The 12,975-nt window shown below is 46.6% G+C and overlaps 1 protein-coding gene across 2 annotated transcripts in view; it reads left to right on the top strand.

Annotated features, from left to right (window-relative positions):
* The first annotated feature begins 752 nt into the window (after nucleotides 1–752).
* Nucleotides 753–12,975, top strand: part of LOC134965483 (interleukin-18-like) — a 150,251-nt gene continuing 138,028 nt past the window's right edge. For both annotated transcript variants that reach the window (XM_063941895.1, XM_063941894.1), the window contains exon 1: nucleotides 753–835. The gene's annotated coding sequence lies outside the window, so the exon portion shown is untranslated. The remainder of the gene's footprint in view (nucleotides 836–12,975) is intronic.

The following is a 12,975-nucleotide window of genomic DNA, read 5'->3' as shown; positions in this document are numbered from 1 at the left end:
TAAAAAATGTGAGCCCAAGCTGTGATAGAGCACAATATACGCTATTGCATGTGCATACTTGGGTGACATTTTGGTTGTGGTTTTTCTATTTACGCAGAAGCTATTAAAAAAATACTACCTTCTACTGACACTTTACAGAAAGAACTGTGGCCCTTATTTATCAAGTCTTGGAGAGTGATAAATAGCACGGATGTAAAGTACCAGCCAATCAGCTCCTAACTTCCATGTCACAGGTTGTGTTTGAAAAATGTCAGTTAGGAGCTGGTTGGCTGGTACTTTATCACCGTGCTGTTTATCACTCTCCAAGGCTTGATAAATCTGGGAAACATTGTTGTCTAGCTATAAACCTCAAAAACCACAATTATTTTTTTTAAACTATAGACAGCTAGCAAAATAAATGAAACAACTTGGGCATAACAAACACTACAAATAATCATTGGCTGGGAAATGTGAAACTTTGGTATTTGTTGAATTACATCAGCATGCTGTAACAGCAGAAGTTGAACTTTGATAACCATGAAGTTTGCCTATGTCTGTGGAATGTTGGTATTGGAAACAAAGGAAATTGCATTAAAGAAAGAGGAAAAGAAAAATCTCATTTGGCACACTTCACAAGCGGTCATGTTGCATAATCTGGAAAGCCCCATTACTCACATTTTTATGATAAACTGAAAAACACAAGGGATAGTCCCTCTCTATAAGATATGTAATAAACTGTTTTGAATAGACATTTTGCAGAACATACAATATTTCTTTATAAGCCACTTCAGTACACAGTGTAAGACTGACAAGAGATACAGCAGGCTTGTCCATTTATCAACAGAACTGTTCTACGGTAAGAGAAAATAGCTGAAAATATGTAGATATTTGCTTATAAATATCCCAAAGGCATTTATAGGTGCACAGTGACAGGTTGCGTCTATTTCGTCATGTTTCTGAAGTCCTGCAGCTGCATAAAGTGCCAAGTCTATTGTTACCTCTCATCAATTCCTTTATTTATCAGATGTGTTTCTATATACTATGAAATATTAACATGATCACTTTAAAGTATTCAGTCTTCTCTGAAATGACCTACTTAATCTACTAATTTCAACTTTTTCTGCAAGGTGCACATTTTGTTTTTGCCAGAAACATATATGGCTCATACAGTACATATGGCTAAAATGTATGAAAAGGAATTTGTGCGTTAGACATGATTTAGTGTGCTAGAGATTTCTAAGACATTTTCTGTGCACCTTTCATACATGCGGCGGGATGTAATGGAGTCCAAGATCGCTGGAGGTGCGGGTTGCCAAACGATCTTGGACGTTTTTTGAAAGGTGCAATCACTTACAAAGCATGGTTTTGCCTTTTAAGTGTTTGCCACTCCATTATGTCCCGCCTATGGAGTATTTACAATCTGAGCTGTGCGCATCAATGTATAAGAAAATGTAGTGCTGCATTCTCAAATGCTAATTGCAGAATGATAATTGCGGCATTAAAATTTTAGAATGCATCGGTATTCGGTACAGGTAGGAGTGAGACCATAAGACACTATGGGTGGAATTTAATTGTCCCCATTATATTTCAAAAACATAAAATAAAATAACATGTATTATTATTAGTGATGAGCGGGTTCAGTTCCTCGGAAACCGAACCCCCCCGAACTTCACCCATTTTACACGGGTCCGAGGCATACTCGGATTCTCCCGTATGGCTCGGTTAACCCGAGCGCGCCCGAACGTCATCATCCCGCTGTCGGATTCTCGCGAGATTCGGATTCTATATAAGCAGCCGTACGTCGCCGCCATTTTCACTCGTGCATTGGAAATGTTAGGGAGAGGACGTGGCTGGCATCCTCTCTGTTTATTAATGTTGCTGCAAATATTTGTGCTTATTGCTTAATTGTGGGGACTGGGGAGCAGCTGTATTATATAGGAGGAGTACAGTGCAGAGTTTTGCTGATCAGTGACCACCAGTTTTATCCGTTCTCTGCCTGAAAAACGCTCCTTATCTGTGCTCAGTGTGCTGCATATATCTTTGCTCACACTGCTTAATTGTGGGGACTGGGGAGCAGCTGTATTATATAGGAGGAGTACAGTGCAGTTTTGCTGATCAGTGACCACCAGTTTTATCCGTTCTCTGCCTGAAAAACGCTCCTTATCTGTGCTCAGTGTGCTGCATATATCTGTGCTCACACTGCTTTATTGTGGGGACAGGGGACCAGCAGTATTATATAGGAGGAGTACAGTGCAGAGTTTTTCTGACCAGTGACCACCAGTATTATACGTTGTCTGCCTGAAAAACGCTCCATATCTGTGCTCAGTGTGCTGCATATATCTGTGCTCACACTGCTTTATTGTGGGGACTGGGGACCAGCAGTATTATATAGGAGGAGTACAGTGCAGAGTTTTGCTGATCAGTGACCACCAGTTTTATCCATTCTCTGCCTGAAAAACGCTCCATATCTGTGCTCAGTGTGCTGCATATATCTGTGCTCACACTGCTTTATTGTGGGGACTGGGGACCAGCAGTATTATATAGGAGGAGTACAGTGCAGAGTTTTGCTGACCAGTGACCACCAGTATTATACGTTGTCTGCCTGAAAAATGCTCCATATCTGTGCTTAGTGTGCTGCATATATCTGTGCTCACACTGCTTTTGTTATGATTCCAGCACTTTGATCAGAGGAGATCTTATGGCAAGGACCGGAGCACTGGAACGGAATGCTGGGGAAGGGAGCAGGACAGGAAAATAGCCCCTGGCGCCCTAACTCTGTTGTCTCACCCGTGTTGTCAGAAATCCCCTGCGAGACTATGGTTTCTTGAGCCCTTGGCAGCCGCGTTTGAAGGGCGGATTATGTCTGCCCAACTTCGATGCCCCCCGGTCTTAATGAGAGACAAAGGGAAACCCGAGACAGGGTGATAACAAGAGGCCCTCTAACTAAACAACCAGGCCAGGGGCTAAGCAAACTCAAAACTATAATATGTGCGGAGAAACCGCCAGGGAAAAGGACAACCAAAATATCCACTTGTCCAATTCTCCTACCCGGCACCGCCGAGTACCAGAGAGGACTTGTGGAAGCGGAACCCTCCGCAAATGCTCCAAACACAAAATATAAAAGGTAAAGCGGCTGAGCCGCAACACACGGCAGAGCCGCAACTCACGAACACCACTGGATATAAACCGGTGATCAGTCAGGACTCCAGGGAACCAAACGACCTCTTGGGATGAGATGACAACTCCCGAATACCGGACTTCTGAGGACTGGAATGACCGGATACAGCAGGACTGGAAACAGACTCTCAGCAAACAAAGGCAGCATGCAGGAAGCTATTACCGGCGTCTGTGAGAAGCCCTGGGAGTGTATTTAACAAGGAGTCCTCCAATCAGCTGCTAAAGGCTGATTAGAATAAATGCCGTGCAGCTGCCTTGCTGCACGGCCAGAGAGCAGGTGAATATCTTAATTTCCTAAAGCCTAGCAACGGGGAACGCGGTCCGCCAGTGGCGTCCCCGTTGCTAGGGTCCGTGCGGCTCAGCGCGCCCGGCGTCTAGCGTTGCTAGGGAGCCGGCGGCTGTACGCGCATGGCGTCTCTAGTTGCTAGGTGCCGGGCCGCGCAGACAAGCGGATCCCGGCGCCTAACAGTACCCCCCCCCCTTGAGGAGGGGTCAAGGAAACCCTAAAGCCAGGTTTCTGAGGAAATTCCCGAAAAAATGCCCTCTTGAGCCTCGGGGCATGAAGATCCTTATCCAGGACCCAAGACCTTTCCTCCGGACCATAGCCTTTCCAGTGAACTAGAAAATACAGCCGACCCCGGGACAATTTGGAATCGAGAACCTTCTCTACCAAGAACTCCTGTTGTCCCTGTACATCCACTGGAGATCTACCCTGAGAGATCTTCCGAGGAAATCTACTGGAAGAAACGTATTGTTTCAACAGGGAACAATGAAACGTATTTCCAATCCTGAGAGATCTTGGTAAACGTAACCGAAAGGCAACTGGGTTGACTCTTTTAATAATAAGAAATGGCCCAATAAATTTGGGTCCCAGTCTAGCCGAGGATTGTCGAAGCCTGATGTTGCGAGTCGACAACCACACCCTATCTCCCACCTTAAAAGTGCAAGGACGTCGGAGCCTGTCAGAAAATTTCTTCTCTCGAAAGGCCGCTTTTCTGAGAGCAAGGTGCACCTTTTTCCAAATGGCTCTTAGATGGGAGGTTAAGGTTAGCGAGGAGACTGAGGAATGATGAAAAAAAGAATTAGCTCTGGGGTGAAAACCAAAAACTGAAAAGAATGGAGACTCTTTAGTGGAGGAATGACAAGAATTATTGTAAGCAAATTCAGCCAACGGAAGAAACTCGGACCAATCATTCTGGAGTTTGGCTGAATACAAGCGCAAATATTGTTTCAATGATTGGTTAACTCGTTCGGTTTGCCCGTTGGATTGTGGGTGGTAACCGGATGTTAACGACAATTTCATCTTCAATGAGGCACAAAAACATTTCCAGAATTGTGCGATGAATTGTGGACCCCGATCAGAAACAATATCAGTAGGCAACCCATGAAGCCTGAATACATGGCGGAGAAACAAAAGTGCCAACCCTTGGGCAGAAGGCAATCGGGGAAGAGCAATAAAATGAGCCATTTTACTAAAACGGTCCACTACCACCCATATGACTCGGAATCCGGCTGAAAGGGGAAGGTCAACCACAAAATCCATGGAAATATGAGACCACGGCCTGAGAGGAACATTTAAGGGCATAAGTTGCCCGATGGGCAAGGAACGGGGAACCTTATGCTGTGCACAAACCTGACATGAATAAACAAATTCCTTGACGTCTTTAGAAAGACCAGGCCACCATACTGAGCGAGAGACTAACTCCAATGTCTTAGAGACTCCTGGATGCCCTGAAACTTTGTTATCATGGAATTCCGTTAAAACAGTAGCTCTCAAAAACTCAGGGACGTAAAGACGACCAGCAGGAGTAATTCTAGGAGCTTGGTGTTGAAGCTGTTTTAACTGGGTAAATAAATCTTGTGTGAGGCCCGCCCAGATGACCGAAGATGGAAGTATGGGGGTAACAGGATTGTTATTGTGAACCGGAAGAAAGCTACGTGACAGGGCATCAGCCTTAGTATTCTTGGAACCAGGCCTGAAAGTGATTATAAATTTGAAACGCGTAAAAAATAATGCCCAACGTGCCTGCCGGGCATTAAGCCGCTTAGCCGATTCAATGTATTGCAGGTTCTTATGGTCAGTCAATACCGGAACAGTATGTTTTGCTCCCTCCAGCCAATGCCTCCACTCCTCGAAAGCCCACTTTACCGCCAGTAACTCCCGATTCCCAACGTCATAGTTGGATTCAGCGGAGGAGAATTTCCTGGACATAAAGGCACAAGGATGTAACTCCAGAGACTCCGGATCCTTTTGAGAAAGGATAGCCCCCACTCCAACCTCCGAGGCATCAACCTCCACCACAAAGGGCAATTCCGGATTAGGATGTCTGAGCACTGGAGCCGAGACAAAGGCTTGTTTCAAGGCCTGGAAGGACAACTCAGCTTCACACGACCAGTTGGTAGGATCCGCTCCTTTCTTTGTCAGAGCTACAATGGGAGCAACCAGGTCAGAAAAAGAATGAATGAACCTCCTATTTTAATTTGCAAACCCTAAAAAGCGCTGAATTGCTATTAACTTGGTAGGTTGCGCCCAACTAAGGATGGCCTGGAGTTTCTTTGGTTCCATGGAAAATCCCTGAGAGGAAATTATGTACCCTAAAAAAGATGCTTCCGTGACATGAAACTCACACTTCTCCAGCTTGGCATATAAATGATTCTCACGTAACTTTTGAAGAACCAGACGCACCTGGGTAACATGTTGTTCCATTGATTCAGAAAAAATCAGGATGTCGTCTAAGTAAACGACCACGAATTTCCCTAGGAAGTCACGGAGCACATCGTTAATGAGGTCTTGAAAAACTGCCGGAGCATTGGACAGGCCGAACGGCATCACCAGGTATTCGTAGTGACCCGACTGAGTACTGAAGGCCGTCTTCCACTCATCTCCAGATTTAATTCGGATGAGGTTGTACGCTCCTCTAAGGTCAATTTTAGAAAAAATCACAGCAGAACGTAACTGATCAAAGAGTACAGAAATCAACGGCAAAGGATAGGTGTTTTTAACCGAGATCTTATTCAGGGCTCTAAAATCAATGCAAGGTCTAAGCGAGCCATCCTTTTTCTCCACAAAGAAGAAGCCTGCACTTAAAGGAGATTTTGATGGTCTAATAAATCCTTTCTCAAGGCTCTCCTTTACAGAATCATTCATAGCCGCAGTTTCTGGCCCGGATAATGCATATAATCTTCCCTTTGGCAATGCGGCACCAGGAATAAACTCAATAGCACAATCATAAGGCCGATGGGGAGGCAGAATGTCCGCATTGCCTTTGGAGAAAACATCAGCAAACTCCTGGTATTCCACCGGAATGAGTTCTGGAATGATAGCTGCTACTCTGACTGGAAACGTGATACATTCCTTATCACAAAAAGTACCCCATTGTGAAATCTCCCCCGACCGCCAATCAATGGTGGGATTATGAAAGGCCAGCCAAGGGTGACCCAGAACAACTGGAACTGCTGGGCAATGTGTAAGAAAGAACTCGATTTTCTCGGAATGTAGAGCTCCTACTGTAAGTAGTACAGGGGGTGTATGGAGAGAAATAATCCCATTAGACAGCGGACTCCCATCTAAGCCATGCATGGTGACACACCTACCCAGAGGTAACTGAGGAATGCCTAAGGCCTTAGCCCAAGTTAAATCCATAAAGTTTCCTGCAGCTCCACTGTCAACAAAAGCCGACACCGAAGAACTGAGGCTGCCAAAGGAAACTTTAACTGGGACTAAAAGGGAGTTATTCGAGGAGATAAGCTGCAGACCTAGGTGAACCCCCTCACAATTCACCTGGTCAAAGCGTTTCCCGACTTGTTCGGACAATTACGAGCAAAATGTCCCTTACCCTCACAGTACAGACAAAGACCAGAATTTTGCCTTCTGGCTCTTTCTTCAGGAGACAGCCGGGAGAGACCCATCTGCATGGGCTCCTCTACGTCTTCAGGAATGGAATATACACACGGACTTGACCTTACAGGTGCTCCTTTTTCAGCCCTCCGCTCTCTGAGACGACGATCAATCTTAATAGAAAGCTCCATGAGTTTATCGAGAGTCTCAGGAGCGGGGTACTGAAGGAGACTGTCTTTTATAGACTCTGATAAGCCGAGGCGAAACTGACTGCGCAGGGCTGGGTCATTCCAGCCACAGTCGTTCGACCAACGGCGAAACTCCGTACAATAAACCTCCGCAGGATTTCTACCCTGTCTGAGAGCGCGCAACTGACTTTCAGCGGACGCCTCTCTATCAGGGTCATCATACAAGAGCCCTAAAGACTCAAAAAAAGCGTCAACTGACAACAATGCCGGATCCTCTGCTCTTAAACCAAATGCCCAGGTCTGAGGATCCCCCTGGAGCAAAGAAATAATAATCCCGACCCGCTGAGATTCAGTACCCGAGGAAGTCTGTCTTAAACGAAAAAAAAGTTTACAGGATTCTTTAAAATTAAAAAACTCTTTTCTATCACCAGAAAAACGGTCAGGCAAATGCATCTTTGGTTCAGGGACTACCCTTGGGGAAGCTCGCAAAAGATCTTCCTGCGACTTCACCCGAAGAGAAAGATCCTGAACCATCTGAGTAAGTTCTTGAATCTGGCTGACTAAGAGCTGACCAGGATTTGGCCCTAAACCTGTTGGATTCATGAGGCCGATAAACTCTCACAAAACTGAATGAGAAAAAATTAAACCCCGTTTAATTTTAAGTTTTGGTATGGCCGGTAATAATGTTATGATTCCAGCACTCTGGTCAGAGGAGATCTTTTGGCAAGGACCGGAGCACTGGAACGGAATGCTGGGGAAGGGAGCAGGACAGGAAAATAGCCCCTGGCGCCCTAACTCTGTTGTCTCACTCGTGTTGTCAGAAATCCCTTGCGAGACTATGGTTTCTTGAGCCCTTGGCAGCCGCGTTTGAAGGGCGGATTATGTCTGCCCAACTTCGATGCCCCCCGGTCTTAATGAGAGACAAAGGGAAACCCGAGACAGGGTGATAACAAGAGGCCCTCTAACTAAACAACCAGGCCAGGGGCTAAGCAAACTCAAAACTATAATATGTGCGGAGAAACCGCCAGGGAAAAGGACAACCAAAATATCCACTTGTCCAATTCTCCTACCCGGCACCGCCGAGTACCAGAGAGGACTTGTGGAAGCGGAACCCTCCGCAAATGCTCCAAACACAAAATATAAAAGGTAAAGCGGCTGAGCCGCAACACACGGCAGAGCCGCAACTCACGAACACCACTGGATATAAAACGGTGATCAGTCAGGACTCCAGGGAACCAAACGACCTCTTGGGATGAGATGACAACTCCCGAATACCGGACTTCTGAGGACTGGAATGACCGGATACAGCAGGACTGGAAACAGACTCTCAGCAAACAAAGGCAGCATGCAGGAAGCTATTACCGGCGTCTGTGAGAAGCCCTGGGAGTGTATTTAACAAGGAGTCCTCCAATCAGCTGCTAAAGGCTGATTAGAATAAATGCCGTGCAGCTGCCTTGCTGCACGGCCAGAGAGCAGGTGAATATCTTAATTTCCTAAAGCCTAGCAACGGGGAACGCGGTCCGCCAGTGGCGTCCCCGTTGCTAGGGTCCGTGCGGCTGAGCGCGCCCGGCGTCTAGCGTTGCTAGGGAGCCGGCGGCTGTACGCGCACGGCGTCTCTAGTTGCTAGGCGCCGGGCCGCGCAGACAAGCGGACCCCGGCGCCTAACAGCTTTATTGTGGGGACTGGGGACCAGCAGTATTATATAGGAGGAGTACAGTGCAGAGTTTTGCTGACCAGTGACCACCAGTATTATACGTTGTCTGCCTGAAAAAAGCTCCATATCTGTGCTCAGTGTGCTGCATATATCTGTGCTCACACTGCTTTATTGTGGGGACTGGGGACCAGCAGTATTATATAGGAGGAGTTTAGTGCAGAGTTTTGCTGACAGTGACCACCAGTATATATAACAGTACAGTACGGAAGGCCACTGCTCTACCTACCTCTGTGTCGTCAAGTATACTATCCATCTAGATTCTATAACTGTGGTGCATTTTAGTTTTGCAGTTTGCTGACAGTGACCACCAGTATATATATCAGTACGGTACGGAAGGCCACTGCTCTACCTACCTCTGTGTCGTCAAGTATACTATCCATCTAGATTCTATAACTGTGGTGCATTTTAGTTTTGCAGTTTGCTGACAGTGACCACCAGTATATATAGCAGTACGGTACGGAAGGCCACTGCTCTACCTACCTCTGTGTCGTCAAGTATACTATCCATCTAGATTCTATACCTGTGGTGCATTTTAGTTTTGCAGTTTGCGGACAGTGACCACCAGTATATATAGCAGTACGGTACGGAAGGCCACTGCTCTACCTACCTCTGTGTCGTCAAGTATACTATCCATCTACATTCTATACGTGTGGTGCATTTCAGTTGTGCGCAGTATATATAGTAGTAGGCCATTGCTATTGATACTGGCATATAATTCCACACATTAAAAAATGGAGAACAAAAATGTGGAGGTTAAAATAGGGAAAGATCAAGATCCACTTCCACCTCGTGCTGAAGCTGCTGCCACTAGTCATGGCCGAGACGATGAAATGCCATCAACGTTGTCTGCCAAGGCCGATGCCCAATGTCATAGTAGAGAGCATGTAAAATCCCAAAAACAAAAGTTCAGTAAAATGACCCAAAAATCAAAATTGAAAGCGTCTGATGAGAAGCGTAAACTTGCCAATATGCCATTTACGACACGGAGTGGCAAGGAACGGCTGAGGCCCTGGCCTATGTTCATGGCTAGTGGTTCAGATTCACATGAGGATGGAAGCACTCATCCTCTCACTAGATAAATGAAAAGACTTAAGCAAGCAAAAGCACAGCAAAGAACTGTGCGTTCTTCTAAATCACAAATCCCCAAGGAGAGTCCAATTGTGTCGGTTGCGATGCCTGACCTTCCCAACACTGGACGGGAAGAGCTTGCACCTTCCACCATTTGCACGCCCCCTGCAAGTGCTGGAAGGAGCACCCGCAGTCCAGTTCCTGATAGTCAAATTGAAGATGTCACTGTTGAAGTACACCAGGATGAGGATATGGGTGTTGCTGGCGCTGGGTGGAAATTGACAAGGAGGATTCTGATGGTGAGGTGGTTTGTTTAAGTCAGGCACCCGGGGAGACACCTGTTGTCCGTGGGACGAATATGGCCATTGACATGCCTGGTCAAAATACAAAAAAAATCACCTCTTCGGTGTGGAATTATTTCAACACAAATGCGGACAACAGGTATCAAGCCTTTGTCAAGCTATAATAAGTAGGGGTAAGGACATTAACCACCTAGGAACATCCTCCCTTATACGTCACCTGGACCGCATTCATCAGAAGTCAGTGACAAGTTCAAAAACTTTGGATGACAGCGGAAGCAGTCCACTGACCACTAAATCCCTTCCTCTTGTAACCAAGCTCCTGCAAACCACACCACCAATTCCATCAGTGTCAATTTCCACCTTACACAGGAAAGCCAATAGTCCTGCAGGCCATGTCACTGGCAAGTCTGACGAGTCCTATCCTGCCTGGGATTCCTCCGATGCATCCTTGAGTGTAACGCCTACTGCTGCTGGCGCTGCTGTTGTTGCTGCTGGGAGTCTATCGTCATCCCAGAGGGGAAGTCGGAAGACCAATTGTACTACTTCCAGTAAGCAATTGACTGTCCAACAGTCCTTTGCGAGGAAGATTAAATATCACAGCAGCCATCCTGCTGCAAAGCAGATAACTCAGGTCTTGTCAGCCTGGGTGGTGAGAAATGTGTGACCGGTATCCACCGTTAATTCACAGGCAACTAAAGACTTGATTGAGGTACTGTGTTCCCGGTACCAAATACCATCTAGGTTCCATTTCTCTAGGCAGGTGATACCAAAAATGTACACAGACGTCAGAAAAAGAGTCACCAGTGTCCTAAAAAATGCAGTTGTACCCAATGTCCACTTAACCACGGACATGTGGACAAGTGGAGCAGGGCAGCCTCAGGACTATATGACTGTGACAGCCCACTGGGTAGATGTATTGCCTCCCGCAGCAAGAACAGCAGTGGCGGCACCAGTAGCAGCATCTCGCAAACGCCAACTCGTTCCTAGGCAGGCTACGCTTTGTATCACCGCTTAACATAAGAGGCACACAGCTGACAACCTCTTACGGAAACTGAGGAACATAATCGCAGAATGGCTTACCCCAATTGGACTCTCCTGGGGATTTGTGACATCGGACAACGCCACCAATATTGTGTGTGCATTACATCTGGGCAAATTCCAGCACGTCCCATGTTTTGCACATACATTGAATTTGGTGGTGCAGAATTATTTAAAAAACGACAGGGGCGTGCAAGAGATGCTGACGGTGGCCCGAAGAATTGGGGGCCACTTTCGGCATTCAGCCACCGCGTGCCGAAGACTGCAAACAGTCCTGAACCTGCCCTGCCATCATCTGAAGCAAGAGGTGGTAACGAGGTGGAATTCAACACTCAAAGCAAAAGGCCATTCAAGCCTATACATCTGCCCACGATATAGGCAAATGAGGGGGAATGCACCTGACTCAAGCGCAGTGGAGAATGATTTCAACGTTGTGCAAGGTTCTGCAACCCTTTGAACTTGCCACACGTGAAGTCAGTTCAGACACTGCCAGCCTGAGTCAGGTCATTCCCCTCATCAGGCTTTTGCAGAAGAAGCTGGAGACATTGTAGGAGGAGCTAAAACAGAGCAATTCCGCTAGGCATGTGGGACTTGTGGATGGAGCCCTTAATTCGCTTAACCAGGATTCACGGGTGGTCAATCTGTTGAAATCAGAGCACTACATTTTGGCCACCGTGCTCGATCCTAGATTTAAAACCTACGTTGTATCTCTCTTTCCAGCAGACACAAGTCTGCAGAGGTTCAAAGACCTGCTGGTAAATTGTCAAGTCTAGCGGAACGTGACCCTTTAACAGCTCCTCCTTCACATTCTCCTGCAACTGGGGGTGCGAGGAAAAGGCTAAGAATTCCGAGCCCACCCGCTGGCGGTGATGCAGAGCAGTCTGGAGCGAGTGCTGACATCTGGTCCGGACTGAAGGACCTGCCAACGATTACTGACATGTCGTCTACTGTCACTGCATATAATTCTGTCACCATTGAAAGAATGGTGGAGGATTATATGAGTGACCGCATCCAAGTAGGCATGTCAGACAGTCCGTACGTATACTGGCAGGAAAAAGAGGCAATTTGGAGGCCCTTGCACAAACTGGCTTTATTCTACCTAAGTTGCCCTCCCTCCAGTGTATACTCTGAAAGAGTGTTTAGTGCAGCCGCTCACCTTGTCAGCAATCGGTGTACGAGGTTACTTCCAGAAAATGTGGAGAAGATGATGTTCATCAAAATGAATTATAATAAATTCCTCCGTGGAGACATTCACCAGCAGCAATTGCCTCCAGAAAGTACACAGGTATCTGAGATGGTGGATTCCAGTGGGGACGAATTAATAATCTGTGAGGAGGGGGATGTACACAGTGAAAGGGGTGAGGAATCGGAGGATGATGATGAGGTGGACATCTTGCCTCTGTAGAGCCAGTTTGTGCAAGGAGAGATTGATTGCTTCTTTTTTGGTGGGGGCCCAAACCAACCAGTCATTTCAGTCACAGTCGTGTGGCAGACCCTGTCGCTGAAATGATGGGTTCGTTAAAGTGTGCATGTCCTGTTTATACAACATAAGGGTGGGTGGGAGGGCCCAAGGACAATTCCATCTTGCACCTCTTTTTTCTTTCATTTTTCTTTGCATCATGTGCTGTTTGGGGACTATTTTTTAAGTGCCATTCTGTCTGACACTGCAGT

This window comes from Pseudophryne corroboree, chromosome 10 (genome assembly GCF_028390025.1).
Source record: "Pseudophryne corroboree isolate aPseCor3 chromosome 10, aPseCor3.hap2, whole genome shotgun sequence".
Lineage (NCBI taxonomy): Eukaryota > Metazoa > Chordata > Amphibia > Anura > Myobatrachidae > Pseudophryne > Pseudophryne corroboree.
This window is presented reverse-complemented; position numbering and strand designations above follow the sequence as displayed.